Below are 15,096 nucleotides of genomic sequence, written 5' to 3'. Positions count from 1 at the left end.
TGGAATAATACATCATGTAAGTATTCAAGGCTAGCTTCTTTTACTTAAAATTTTTTAAGACTGATCCATGTTTGTTGCACATATCAATAGTTCATTTCCTTAACTGATAAATAACAGTTTACTGATAAATACAGTTTAAAGTTTGTTTTTTCATTTACCAGTTGGAGGAAATCTGTATTCTTTGCAGTTTGGGCTGAGTATGCATAACATATCTCTAAACATCTGTGTATAGAACTTTTTGTGTGTACTTAAGTATTCATTTCAGTTGGGATAATACTTAAGAGTAGAATTGCTTATTGAGTGGCAATTATAACGTTAACTTCATAAGAAATTGCCAAAATGCTTTTCAAGTAGCTGTGAAATATTATGCCGTCATTGAAATACTGACCTATAATTACTGGCATGAAGAGATAATCCCAGAATTTTTTTCAATGAACTTTTTTTTTTTAATAATTGTAGATCTGCACGCAGTTACAATCAATATTATAGACAGATCTCACATATCCTTTAATGTCTACCAGTGGTAACATCCTGCAAAACTGTAGACCTATATATTATCCAGAATACTGACATTGATATAGTCAAGATACAGGTCAGTTTCATCACCACATGGATTCCTGCTGTTGCCCTTTTAAAGCCATTCCTAATTCCTCCTTCCACTTCCAAACTCTGGCAACCACCAATCCACTCTCCATTTCTATAATTTTGTTATTTCAAAATAAAGTAATATATAAATGAAATCATACAATATGTAACCTTTGGAATTTTTTACTCAGCATAATTATTTCAAGATTAATCCAACCTGATGTGTGTATTAACAATATTTTTGTATAAAATATCAAGTTATAAAATGCTACTCATAAATGAATCCCATTTTTTATAAACTATAGGTTACCTAAAAATACGCATTCTAGAGCAGAATGATAAAAATGCATAGGAGTAATGACAGCAAATAGGAGTGTTTGTATTCTTTTTATTATACTTCTCATGTTTATGATTATGTGCATGACCTACACAATGCAAAAAACATACATATAAAATGAAGAGGGCAAAGTTTCAAAGTTTTGAAAAGGGGAGTTTCAAGAGAGATGTTTAGCTCCACGTGGTTACTTAATGGTTAACACAGAAGGCTTTATGGTTTTCATTTTCACATAAAAACAAAATAGATTAGTTCTTTCGAAGTGGAATACCTTTATGTCCCTAAATTCTCAAAGGAATATGTCATATAAATCCTGATACAGGGGAAACTAAACTATCAATGCACAACGTGTTTAACAGAGATTTAGCAAAGGATGCAAAATGTTCCTGACACATCTTTTTTTCAATTCTCTAGGAAATCCAAGGGACTAACATTAAATTATAAATTGGCGCAGTCTTAGCTAGATTCTTAGACTTATCTTCTCCCAACTATTACTTGTTTTTTTGGATGTTTTCCTAAACTGACCCTTTATTTATAGGAAAGGATGAGAGAAACTGAGTAGTTTAGTCTATGTTTGAAAAATAGGCCAACCGATCTGATCACAAGGTTTCTGTAAAGCAAATCGATTGGCAGCATCCTATTTAAATGACACGTTGCCTTGCTATCCTCTTAATTTAATTTGATAATTGAAATTAAGTAAAATTGGTGTAGCTCTATTTTTTTATTTCTTAGATACAATATCAGAAAATATTATTGTGATTACACTCTATTCACAAACGTTTTTAAGAAAAAAATACTGGAATTTCTTGCTGATGGTGATCACATGATTTTTCTGGAAAATTAGAAAAATCATTTCATTTTCTGGCCAGATATTCTTTTTTTCCTGTAATAATTCACTACTGAAACCTAAGAGTGGACATCATAACCATGCTAGCTGCATTTTCAACAGCAGGAAAGCTACCAGATGCCCTTCATAACATCTGAGTGTTGAGGTCCCACTTTTAGTCACTGTCTAAAGAATGAAGCAGTGTTAGGGCTGGATTTAAATTGTCTAAACATCTAGAGTAGCTACCCTTATAATAATAGAAGGCTGCCTAATTATTACATTCTGAGCTAAGCATTCGTAATAAAGGATTATGAAGCAATGTTAGAAAAAATAAGTTATATTTGAAAATGTCACCAAAAATAATTAAAAATATTTTCAGTGAATAATTGCTATGTAGATTTTAGCTATGCAGGCTTAGTAGCACTGTGTAATTAGCTAACTTTATTAGCCACCAAACATCTAAATGCAAAAGAACATGTTAGCTACCAAAACAAAAGAGTGGAAAGTTGGTGAACACATCACATGAACAATCATAAAATTGGTTTTTGCAAATGCCACACACAGATAAATGTAAAGTCATTGTTACCCAATATGTGTTTACGCTAGATTATAGTCTGCCGCATTCCTAACTCTGTTTAGGACAATGTTGCTAGGCAGAAATCAAGAACTAGAAACTATACTCAATATAGAAAAATATTTTCCCAGATTTAAAACCATGTGTCTCCCAGATGCAACATAAACTGTCACTCACCAAAAATCATAAAGCAAATCTTGTGTCCTAAAGGAGAAAATCTAGTAACAATAACTTTTGTGCCCAATATAAACAGACATTTCATCCATAACTCTTACAAATGTAAATTTGTACCCAACCCTCCACAGCATGACATTTCCATAAACCTCCTATAATTTGTTGAGAAAGCTGGAACTGCCTTATTCCTGTTCCAGTTTCTGCAGGGAGCAACCTGGAGTTGCTCACTGAAGATGGTTCAAGCTTCATCTCAACTCCCTCTCTCCATTCCAAGTGGAGCAAAATAAAAAGGAAAAGAAAGGAAGAGGATGTCAAGGGTTGAACAGTGTCTCCCCCTCCGACCCCCACAAAATCCATGTCCATTTGGTACTCAGAATATGATTTTACTTGGAAATAGAGTTTTCGCAGATGTAATTAGCTAAATAAAGATGAGATCATACCAGGTTAGGGTAGGTCCTAAATCCAGTGACTAGTGTGCTTCTAAGAAGAGGAAAGGGACACAGAAAGACACAGGGGGAAGAAAGCCACATGAGGATGGAAGTAGAGATTGGAGTAACACACAGCTGTAAGATAAGAACTCCAAGGGTTGCTGGAAACCATCAGAAGCTGGGAGACAGGCATGGAACAGTTTCTCCTTCATGCCTCCAGAAGGAACGGACCTTGCTCATACCTTGATTTTGGACTTTAGGATTCCTATTCTGAACTGTGACAGAGTTAGTGTCTGTTGTTTTAAGCTAGCCAGTCTGGGATAATTTGTTATGCTAGCCCTAGGAACCGACACAGAAGATAAAATAATCAACCTGAGAGCAAAAGTGAGTTCATTGGTCAGATGAGTCAAAATTTTCTTTGTTCGTCCAATTCCCATATCTTGACACCACCTACCTTCTACTTCTTAAAAACCTTACCCTGTTATTCTGTCTTTTAGCTGACCGAAGTCTCCTTCTGTGTATCAACAGTGGGTATGTAAAGCTCCTAAATTCCTAAATTAATTCTCTCCTTCCCTCACTGCATCAGAACTAGTCCTCCAGTACAACATATGTGTCTTCTCTTTAAATTATATTTATATTTTATCTGTGATCAAAGGGAGGAAAACTCAGAACTTCCAGGGAGACATGAACCACCCTCTTTATATATATATATATATACATATATATATACACACACATATATATATACGTACATACACATAGAGAGAGAGAGAGAATATATTTATATAGAGAGAGAGAGAAAGAGAGAACTGGTTAATGACAGTAATATAAAACATAATGACAATAATATAAACTGTGTTCTTAGAATATCAAATTATGTAAGTGTGGCTGGTGAATAAGGCCACTAATCACATATTAAATGGCAGAGAGACTGGATTGGAAGTGATTACAGCCTATTTACCAATTGATGACATACCTGAACAAAAAGATCACCTGTGTTAATTTTACAACTTCCATCCTATCTGGTAAAAAGTATTAATAAATATCTCTCTACCAGGGGATTCTGGTTAGGTGAATATGTCTGAAGCCACCAAGAAAAACTCTAAGTATAAATTTTTTGCACCATACAGGTGCTGTTCCCACAGAAAATTTAAGGGAATAGTTCTATTCTATTTCCCCCCCAAAATTCTTCTCATAGGGAATACACTTTGTTCTTAATTTCCAATTCATTTCTCCTAATGGCCCTCAAGGGAAATTAATGTCACTATTTTATTTTTTTATAGATGGTGGGAAAAAGAATTGGCCAGATTAACTGATTCTTAAGGGTCCAGCAATAGATCCAGTGGGAATGGCCGAATGGGAGAAAAAAGGAGCAGTCATCCAGGATGCCCGCCTTTGAAAAGTGCTGAATGAGGCACAAGGGAGGGGCAGAGCAAGAACCATGCACAGGTTTTTAGTTCAATCTCGGCATGAGTTCATTTGCTTCATTCCCTTCTATGCCTACAGTCTGTACCTTAACTTTGTTTAGTTCTTCCCAAAGTCCATTTGGGAAGTCAAAGAAGACAGAAAAAAAATCTAGCAATTTTTTGATGAATGAATGTATGAATGTATGAATCCTACTTTGCCAATAGCATGTCTTCATGTAGGAGAGAAAGAAAAAATAAGGTAATAAGAGAGCCACTGAACCTTGAGATCAGCTACTCTCCCTGCAGCTCGAATCTTAGTTCTTCTATTTACAGGCAGGTACTAGAAGCAGTATTTCATCCTTATCTCTAAAATAATACCTACTTCAAAGGTGTACAAAAACTTAATAATAATTTAAGTATATCTTATCACACAGTTCATGGAACAGAATACATATCAATAGTCACCTCTATTATTTTGACTTTTAAGGCTGCTAGTCGTCTGTACATACATGTAGAATGCCTCTTATCCAAAACACTTGCCTCCAGCTCTCACTGTCAGTTTATGAAACAGGGGGAAATGCATGCTTTTGCATATCACTCCATTTCTCAATGCTGCTCTTTGTCAGGCCCCAAGACTTCAGCGACAACAAGAATCTGGACTGTCTGGACTGTCAGTCTGGACTGTCCCACACCACCACTAACCATCCAAAACCTGACCTGAGCCTGGTTGTGTGCTCTGGCTCACCTGTGACTTATAGGAAAGAGTAACCACAATGTAGGACTATCATTTTGTACAGGGTAATTCTGATAATTCGCTCATCCAGGTGATGTCACTTGTGTTCATTGCATTTCTGTGGCTGTTGTATCCAAAGTGCACAGTGTTTCTAGTTTGTGGGGAATGGCAGCTCTAACTTTATTATATTTACCTTCAAATGTATAGGACAGATTCAGTTTGTAATTATGTTCTCAAAAATACATATAATCTCCATAGCACAATGCTAGGATTTTCTGGTTTGGGGAACACTGATGACAGCTCCAGCTTCTGACTCTTTCACACGTGTTCCCTCATTTCAACATGAACATTTCAGATGAATGATAAAAATTTAAAAATGCACATTTAATGTCCTCATGAATGTCCTCATATGCAGAACTGCATCATGAAACAGTAAATAATATCCTTTGATATACAGATGTCTGTTTTCATTCCACACACAGAATGAGAAACAGATGACATAAAACTAAAAGAACAACCCCAAAGACTGAGACATGGGAGCAGATGTTACCAAATGGCCTCCAATCCTAAACCAATTCATTCAAATTTTACCTTCTTTATAGACTTCACCATCCAGGAAAATGACCTGCAAATGCCCAAGTCAGCAGATTTCTCTCTAGAGAATCTCATTTACATCCTTTTTGTTGGCTCTTGGGTACATTTTGATACTTGTGACAGTTTATTTTCTTGTTTTAATTATTTTTTATTAGAGCATTGTGATGTAATGTGCTTTGGGCTGTTTGTATGTTGCAAGATGTTCATTTGCAACATAATTGAACTCATATTTTCCTCCATCCCCTGAGCAAAGGTTAGACTTTGAAATTTTGCATATTATAGCACTTCTCCTGATTGCCTCACAAATTGAATATATACAATTATGTGTATTTCAAAATATGGCAATAAAAATTATATAAATATTTCATGGGATACATTGTGAAGTAAAATTTGTAATTTCCTCCTAAACACACATATTCGATGTATACTATGGTGAATCTCTCCCATTCCTAATGGAAGAGAAAACAGGAAAAAAAAAACATAAAAAAAAATTAATTGGAAATGGGCCCTGGAAAGCTGAGAATAAGTTCTGACTCTACAACTTACTAGCTTGTGGTTTAGGGCAAGTTCTTAATCTCACTAAAGCCTAAAGTACCTCATATGTGTAATAGGAATAATACAACATCATTCTGAGAAATAAAAAAAAAGTCATGCGTGTAAAATTCTTCTATATTTTAAAGTATCATTCATGTATGTGTGATTGCTTATTGGACATCTTCAAAGGTTGTACCCAAATGTGGGTGGTCAAAACAGAAGATTCAAAAATTTTCCTATTACTTTAGTCTGACACTCATGTAAAAGTGCACTTGAAAATGTCCTCTAAACCTATAGTTTTCAAAATGTCATTCACATGCACAATATCTTCCGGTTCTGGTTCAGTAGGTCTGGGATGGGGTCATGATTCAGGACTACTCAGCATATGAGCCAGGAGCTATGCCTGACCTTGAACCACTGTCCCCAGTCCATGGCAGAGAGATAAGGAGTTTGTACCCGAGTGTGAATCAACACAATGATTCCTTCATAAAGAAAGCCTAGTTATGAGAAAATGTCAGCTGTACAAAACAGAGTATTTGGTGATGCAGTTAATTTCCATCTGGCTGAAACTCCTTATCCCGGTGTGAAATGGGAAACAATCCGTTCCATCAGGCACTTTGACTAGCAGTGTTTTCGATTGATAGACGAGAAAAACACTTAAAATGTCATTTTATTTTTCATTTGTTGTAAAATTGGTGTCAATCTGAAGTCTCTAAAGCAATGGTGCTGTGGGAAAGAATGCTATTATCTTAATGGTTAATCAGCAAAATGTTGGACTCCAATAGATGTGAGTCAAAATTCCTATTCTGCCATTTATTAGCAGTATGATTTTTAGGTAAATTATTTAACTTCTCTAAACCTCAGTTTTCTCTACTACAAAGTGGGGATAATGACACCTATGTCAGAGATATCTTCTCATTAATTTACCCCTTCAACAAATCTGAGGAATTCTAGACAATAGAGTAGTGAAAGTAAGACAAAATTCCTATTTATACCTGATGCCATGGTCAAATGAGACAATAAATATATATTTAAAAAAAAACTTGGCAGTAATTTTTCCTTTCTTATCTTCATTTTCCCCTTTCCCAAATCGTACAGCCAAATTCCCAATTAATTATGACATGGTGAGTTATGCTTGATTTTTAATACTATTATGAAAACAAAATTTAAGATAATAAAACAACAATCTGATAGTCCGTATTATATTAACTCACATTTCTTGAAGTCAAGCTGACCAGAATCTAAAACCCAGTCTTCACAGCCTCTAAACTATGCAATGTCAGGCAAGTTACTTAACCTCCTCCAACTTCAATTTTTGCCTCTAAACACAATGATGGTAAGTTCTATTTCACAGTACTGCTGAGGAAATTCACCGAAATGGAAAGACCTTGGTGTATGGGAAGTACTAAAAAAATTGCAGCTCTTTTATTATTAAGAGTCAGCTCTGGATTTGATTGACCATTTAAAGATGATTGGCAAGGAATTGAGCTCATGCTCAAACGAACTCATGCCGAGATTGAACTAAAAACCTGTGTGTGGTTCTTGCTCTCCCCCTCCCTTGTGCCTCAATTTGATTGACCATTTAAAGATGATTGGCAAGGACTGTTGCAACCCTGATATTTTGCTCTCCAAAGAATAGAACTATAGATGATTTCCAATATATATCTAATGCACACTTCAGACCATGACATTGATAGCTATTCAATATTTGTCAAAGGAAAAGAAGGAAGGAAAACAGAAAAAGATGGAAGGAAGGGACAGGAAGAAAACACAAGATGACAGAGGCCTCAATTCATGGATGTCACCACAAGATACCACGGATGTGATCAGGCTGACATCTGCTCATTGTATGGAAATTACTTTGGTCAATACAATATGTACCTCCTTTTCTACTAGACTATCTTAACATGGGGAATAAGTGATAGACCAGTAAGTAGTACTTGTGTGCCTAGGAACATGGGTTGCTCTATCATTAGCATCATTTTTCTTTGTCATTTATCCTATGGGCAAAGGAGGATTAAAGTTAAGATTAGGGGCGCCTGGGTAGCTCAGTCGGTTGAGCGTCCGACTTCGGCTCAGGTCATAGTCTCACAGTCTGTGAGTTCGAGCCCCGCATCGGGCTCTGTGCTGACAGCTCAGAGCCTGGGGCCTGCTTCGGATTCTGTGTCTCCCTCTCTCTCTGACCCTCCCCCGCTCATGCTCTGTCTCTCTGTCAAAAATGAATAAACATTAAAAAAATTTTTTTAAAAAGATAAATAAAGTTAAGATCACTTTAAGTCTGTGACCTGCCACATAGTGCCTAAATGATTACTGTTAGCTCTGGGCAGTGATTTCCTCAAAGCATAGCCTTCACGCACGCACACACACACACACACACACACACACACTCCCATGCACGCACACACACACACACACGCACACACACACACACAAATACAAAGTGAAAGGAAAAGAAATCCTTTATCCTAAGGTTATGACTTTGTTCTTCCTTGTAAAATCAGACAACCAGTAGTATTCTCTACTAAGGAATTTTAAAGACAGTAAATAATCCAGAGAATAGTTCATGATTTCTTTCTTAAAAGCATTTGAGTTTAAAATATCAAAACTTCTCCTAATATTTTGATGTGTACTCACACAGAGAAGAGTTTTTCTTATGACCAACCAACATATCTATGCTTTAAAGTAAGATAAGCCTGTTTTATTATCTGGTCTGGTCTTCTGCAAGCACAAAACACAGGTAAGACTCCTGGTCATCAGGGCCACTCAGAGCTGAGCTGTAAGGTCAGATTAGAATGATTAGAATGTCCTCCATATCACTTTGTTTCCCCACTTCTTGTCTCCATTTAGGAGCCAACTGCTCTCAAGACCTCTAGGAAGGTCCCTGGTAGTCATGGTGTTCTCCTACCCGACACCTGTATCCACACCTTCTGTCACCTGCTCCCTCCCATGAAAAAGTACCATACACTCTGGGAAAACTTCCCCTTTAAACCCATCCCATTCTCTCTGATTTTGCCACTCAAAATAACAAAAAATAAATCTGGAAATGCCAAAGCTATATGAAATAAGATATTTGTACTTTAACCAAATTATTTTTGAAATCTTCCAAAATCTTTTTTTTAATTATTATTTATCCATTTATTTAAGTAGGCTCCATGCTACGCATGGAGCCCAATGTGGGGCTTGAACTCATGACCCTGAGATCAAGCCCCTGAGACTGAGATCCTGAGATCAAGACCTGAGCTGAGATCAAGAGTTGGATGCTTAACAGACTGAGCAACCTAAGTGCCCCCAAATCTTCTAAAATCTTAAGAGGCATGAGCTGCTTTACTATGATGACCATTATTGCCAAATACACAACCAATACTAACTTCTGGTTTGTTTCAAAATCATACCAAAAGACAGAATGTGGTAAATTCCATAAGATAAATCTAAACGTAATACTATGGAAGCTGAACAGAGAAAGAGGTTATTCCTGGCTAGAAAAATCAGGGAAGAATTTTTACAAGAGTTAATATATGCACAGGACATTAAAGAGTGAGTAGGACTCCTATGAACGGAGATATAATCAAGAGGTCATTGCTACACTGCTTTTACCAACATATAATGAAAGCAGTGTTGTGTTTAAAGTTTATGAGATTGGATTTGTGATGAACGAGAACCTGTATAAATATATTTGCCATTGTCCTGTCCCTCAAAGTAAAAATGCAATACTTGAATGAAAAAGGTTTAAATGAAATATAGACCTTTTAAGGAACTCAGGTTACTGTACCTATAGGCTCAGATAAGGGGAAAGGAAAAAAAAAAAGTGGTAGGGAGAAAGATTTAAAATTACTCTAAATAAACCCTAATGCAAAATTTGAGAAAGTGTAGTTTAGCACAACATTTCTTATTTATAAAATTAGATATATTTAGAAGAGGACGGGGAAAACACAGTGGATGCTATTGCTGGGAGCATTGATTGTATCTGTCTTCTAACACTGCAGGCAAATTACAGCTCTTGGAAACCGGATTGTCCTCTGTTAAACACTATAATTTCTAATATAATTGGCCAATAAATAACAACATAAATTAATTGCTGTATTTAAATACTAATGAGATTCATTTCTATTGAGCTTTAGCATATTTCACACATGCATTAATGTGCCTTAAATCAAGGGAATAAACCAAACTACAGCAACCTTGTGGACATTTTTAGCTTGTAAAGAGCACATCTTTGTGGTGATATTTAAATAAGCCTACTTTATATGGAAATTTGGGTGTGTTCAAGCTACTGAATATATTTTTACTCAGTGAGGTTTTTTTTTTTTTTTTATAGTTGGGTTACTCATTAGGCTGTGATTAATGTCATGCTTATTTTTATATGCAGTTAGAAAACTAACATTTACATGGAATAAGAAAAAAGAAGAGCAGCAAGAAAGGAGAAAGAAAAAGCGGCCGACACCAAGCTAACAACCAAATCATCCATACACATTGCTTTAAGCTCCTCGGTCAGGAAGGGGGACAGAAAATTATTCAACAATCATATTGGTGACTGAGAAGATAAACAGTCCTGCTAATCCTAAACACTGTGATTGTGGTAAATCTTGGGAGTCTGCATATAGAATGTGAGTATGAATATAGTTATTTTATGCTGGTTATTTCTATTATAATTTTTTGAAGGCTCTTTCCTTAAAAAAATCAGAAAATAGAAACTCATCACCACATGTAACTTGATTTATCGCTCCATTAAATAAGAGCTGTCAAAAGACCACAGCCTACAAAATTTTAAGCCTTCTTTTCCAAAAGAAAGCCAGGGAGAATACATTAAAATGGATTCAGTTATAGTATGAGAAAAACTTTGGTCCAAGTAATGGATTTCCATGCCTTCCATTTCACATTCAACTATATCCCCAATTTGTTGGTATTATAATGTTAAGTATTTGCACACATAGTTTGTTTACAAAATACTTACTGGCAGTATACCATAAGTGTAACCAGAGGCCAAAAATGTATCTTCTCAAAGTCAAACCCTAAGTTAGGAGCTACTGAGGCAAGACAAAATTTCTTTTTATCTAAGTCATCTACTGTAATTTATTCATTGGGTTGTTAGAAATGGATTTACAGCAACCATTTAACACTCAGATCTGATATTTGTAGGGAGGGAATGTTGGTGTTCACTAGTAGTTGAAACTCTTCCTTTCTTTTGAATAGAAAGTGTTATTTATTTTATTCCTTTAATTTTATTCCTTGACTGTATTTCTTTGTTTATTTGCTTATTTATTTGAAGTCTTTTAATAGAAATGATTACTTCTTTGGAATAATTGATAAATTATGACTTATTCAAGACTTGGCTTGAACACTCCCAATGAAAGGAAACTAGAGAGAACTCATAAACCACCAAAGAGCAAATTTCTACCCATTAATCCTAATTTTCATTTTGGGTGGAAAAAGGAAGCAAGCATACAAAAAGGAAAAGTTTATTACTTCTAAATAATAAATCTTCAACTATGTCAAGACTCTTGATAAGATCTTAGAGACTAATACAGATTCAACAGAACATTTGTTGAGATTATATATTCAGGTCCTACTGAAGTGTTTATTAAGGTTGGCAATGAAAAGGCATGTAGTCAGTGTGGTTGATCCCAGGCCTTCACACAATCAATCTATTCAGTAAGTGCTAGCCATATACCAGGTATTGCTTAAGACATGAGCACCCAGAATAAATGAAATATGCCCTTTGTTCTTATGGAGCTTTTGGCAGGAGAGGGAGATATTTAACAAATAATTACACTTGGGATAGGTACAATCAAGAAATATTATTGCCACTAGCTTGCTCAATGACTCAATAAGATCCAAATGCCTTCCCATGACCGGCCTTGTCTTGTACCATGCTCCACACTTCAGCAGCAGTAACCTCTTTTTATTGCTTGAGTATGCAAAAGCACTTTCCCACTTGAGGAATTTTGTACAAGTCACCTCACCCTCTTAGAATGCTCTGTCTCATGACATTCATATGAAAGGCTGGGTCCTTTTCATGGTTCAAGTCTCAGCTTAAAAGAGGTTCTCTCCAACCACCCGTCTAAAAGTAAATCACTCCTTGGAACATCTGGGTGGTTCCGTCGGTTGAGCATCTGACATCAGCTCAGGTCATAATCTCGCGGTCCATGGGTCCAAGCCCCGTGTGGGGCTCTGTGCTGACGGCTCAGAGCCTGGAGCCTGCTTTGGATTCTGTGTCTCCCTCTCTCTCTGCCCCTCCCCTGCTTGCCTTCTGGACTCTCTCTCTCTCTCTCTCAAAAACAAATAAACAAAAAAAAATTAAGTAAGTCACTGCTTAAAGTACTTTTTTCTGGGGCATTCTGCCATTTCCTACATAATACTTACCTAAAATTTATAACTATTTTTAAAATTTTGATTCCTGTTTATTTTTCCCAAACTAGGATTTATTTTTTCATTCAAAAATATTTATAAAGTATAGCAGGCATTGTTTTGGCTTTGGGATGTAACAATGAACAAAACAGACTTAAGTTTCTCGCATTCTTAGTATCTTTATTTTAGACGGGGAAAACCATAAACAAATGGAAAAATTCAATGTGTAATATGTCAAGAAAGTACACAGAAGTGGAGTACCATTCTAGATAGGGTGGCCAGGGAAGAGCTCTTTGGTGAGATGACATTTGCATCCATGAAGTCAATGAGGGCAGAAACCCTGTCCGTACACTCCAACACCCATGCCTGGCACAGTGGCTGCTCCATACAAGTACTCAACAAATATTTGAAAATTGAGTGAGTGAGCGAATTAATTTTTAAAACTATGTTCCCAAGCACATATTGGACCATATCCTTATATGAATCTCCCATCAGAGACAACTGGAGGAGACAAGCCTACAGAAAGGAAAACGTGATAAACAGCTGTTGCAGCAATGCAGGCAAAGATGATTATGACATATACTGTGGAATGGCAGTAGGGATGGGAAGTAACAATGGTGGAACACAACGACAGAGCAAATGACAAGAGAAAGGGTGAGAGGAAGGAGAAAGCAATGACACCAGCCTTCTTGCTTAAAAACTTACATGGATGATAGTACTGTTCACTTATTTGGGGAACATAGAAAAAGTGCATGAAGGGGAAAGCTGGTGAGTTTGTTTTTAGACATACTAATGTTGAAATAATTTAGAATATCTCAGTAAATATATTCATTTTATCATAGGATCCAAACTACAGATAATGAAATTTACACCTCAAAATCATCAGCATATAAATGATAATAAAGTTATCACCAATCCAGTGATAGAAGAGGATCATAAAAAGAATTGTAGGAAACACCAACATTTAAGAGTTGACTAGAAAAATAATTGGCTTTTAAGGCCTTAAAAAAGAACTGTCAGAGAAGTAATAGGGATTTGGAAGTTTATCATGCCAAGAAATGCAAAAGAAAAATTAATTTCAGGGAGGGAGTGAATAGCATTGTTAAATGTTGCTGGGAGGTCAATTAAAATAAAGATTGAAAGGTTGACAGTAGTGACGTGCCAATGTTTGGTGGTCTGGTCAACAGAAGTTTCACTGTAGTGCTGAGGTCGGATATTAGATTAGCATAGAAAGAAGTTAGAGTCAGAGGTGAGTAAGTGGAGGCAACCACTACAGACAGTTATACATCTCTAGAATTTTCACTGTGATGGAGAGGGAAAAAGAGGAGCGTATCTTTGAAGCCACGGAGGGAGGGGGTAGGAGGAGGGAGAGTAGAAGGAGAGAGTGGAACATTTACATTTGAGATATCAAAAAAGTTGGTAAATGTGACTTCTTTTTTTAATGTTTATTTATTTAGTTTTGAGAGAGAGTGAGAGAGAGAGAGAGAGAGAGAGAGAGCACAGCACACATGGACAAGTGGGGGAGGGACAGAGAGAGAGAGAGGGAGAGAAAGAATCCCAAGCAGACTCCATGCTGTCAGCACAGAGCCTGATGCAGGGTTCGATCTCACAAACCTGTGAGATCATGATCTGAGCTGAATCCAACAGTCAGATGCTTAACTGACTGAGCCATCCAGGCACCCAGTAAATGTGACTTCTATGATGTTGTCTAAACTATCGTTAATGTATAAAATCAGTAGAGACTATATCATCTCTTTAGGGATTTCCTTCCTTCCAATCACACAGTAATAATAAAAATTCCTCTCTAGACTTTCAGCTTCAACTCTAGGATATAGTGAGCTAAAAGGAAAGTCCCTACTTTTTTTTACAAGGAAAAAGAGCTAATTCATGAATTTTTTGTCCCAATTAACCATTTTATTTTGAGGTCATTGTACAGTCACATGTAACTGTAAGACATAAGACTGAGATCCCACATATCATGTACCTAGTTTTGCCAAATTATCACATCTTCCAAGTACTGCCCACTATGTGTTTCCTTGCTTCCTCATTTGCCAAAGTTTCTTTCTTTCATTTTTTTTTTTAATTGTCTCCCTTCTGTTTAGGAAACTTCCTTTAGTCATTTTTTTAGGCTATCTCTGCTGGCACTAAGTTCTCTTAATTTTCCTCTACCTGATAATGTGTTGATTTCTTCTCTATTCCTGAGGATATTTTTGCTGGACAGAGGATTCTTGGTTGCCAGTTGCTTCATTTCAGTACTTGCAAACATTTTATCAGTTCCTTCTGACTTCCATGGTTTCTGATAAGAAATCCTCTGTCCCTTTGATCATTTTTCCCATGTAAGTAAGGTATCTTTTTTTTCTGTGGCTGCTTTCAAGATGTTTTTAGTCTGTTTTAATCAAAAGTTTAATTATGTTATATTTGCATATGGATCTCTTTGGGTTTATCGTATTTGAGGCTCACTCAATTTCTTGAATATATAGACATATCTCTTGCCAAATTTGGAGGATTTTCAGCCATTATTCCTTCCAGTAGTTTTAAACCCTACCCTCTTTCTCTTCTCTTT

This window comes from Panthera tigris, chromosome A3 (genome assembly GCF_018350195.1).
Source record: "Panthera tigris isolate Pti1 chromosome A3, P.tigris_Pti1_mat1.1, whole genome shotgun sequence".
Classification (NCBI taxonomy): domain Eukaryota; kingdom Metazoa; phylum Chordata; class Mammalia; order Carnivora; family Felidae; genus Panthera; species Panthera tigris.
Note: the sequence above shows the minus strand (reverse complement) of the source record.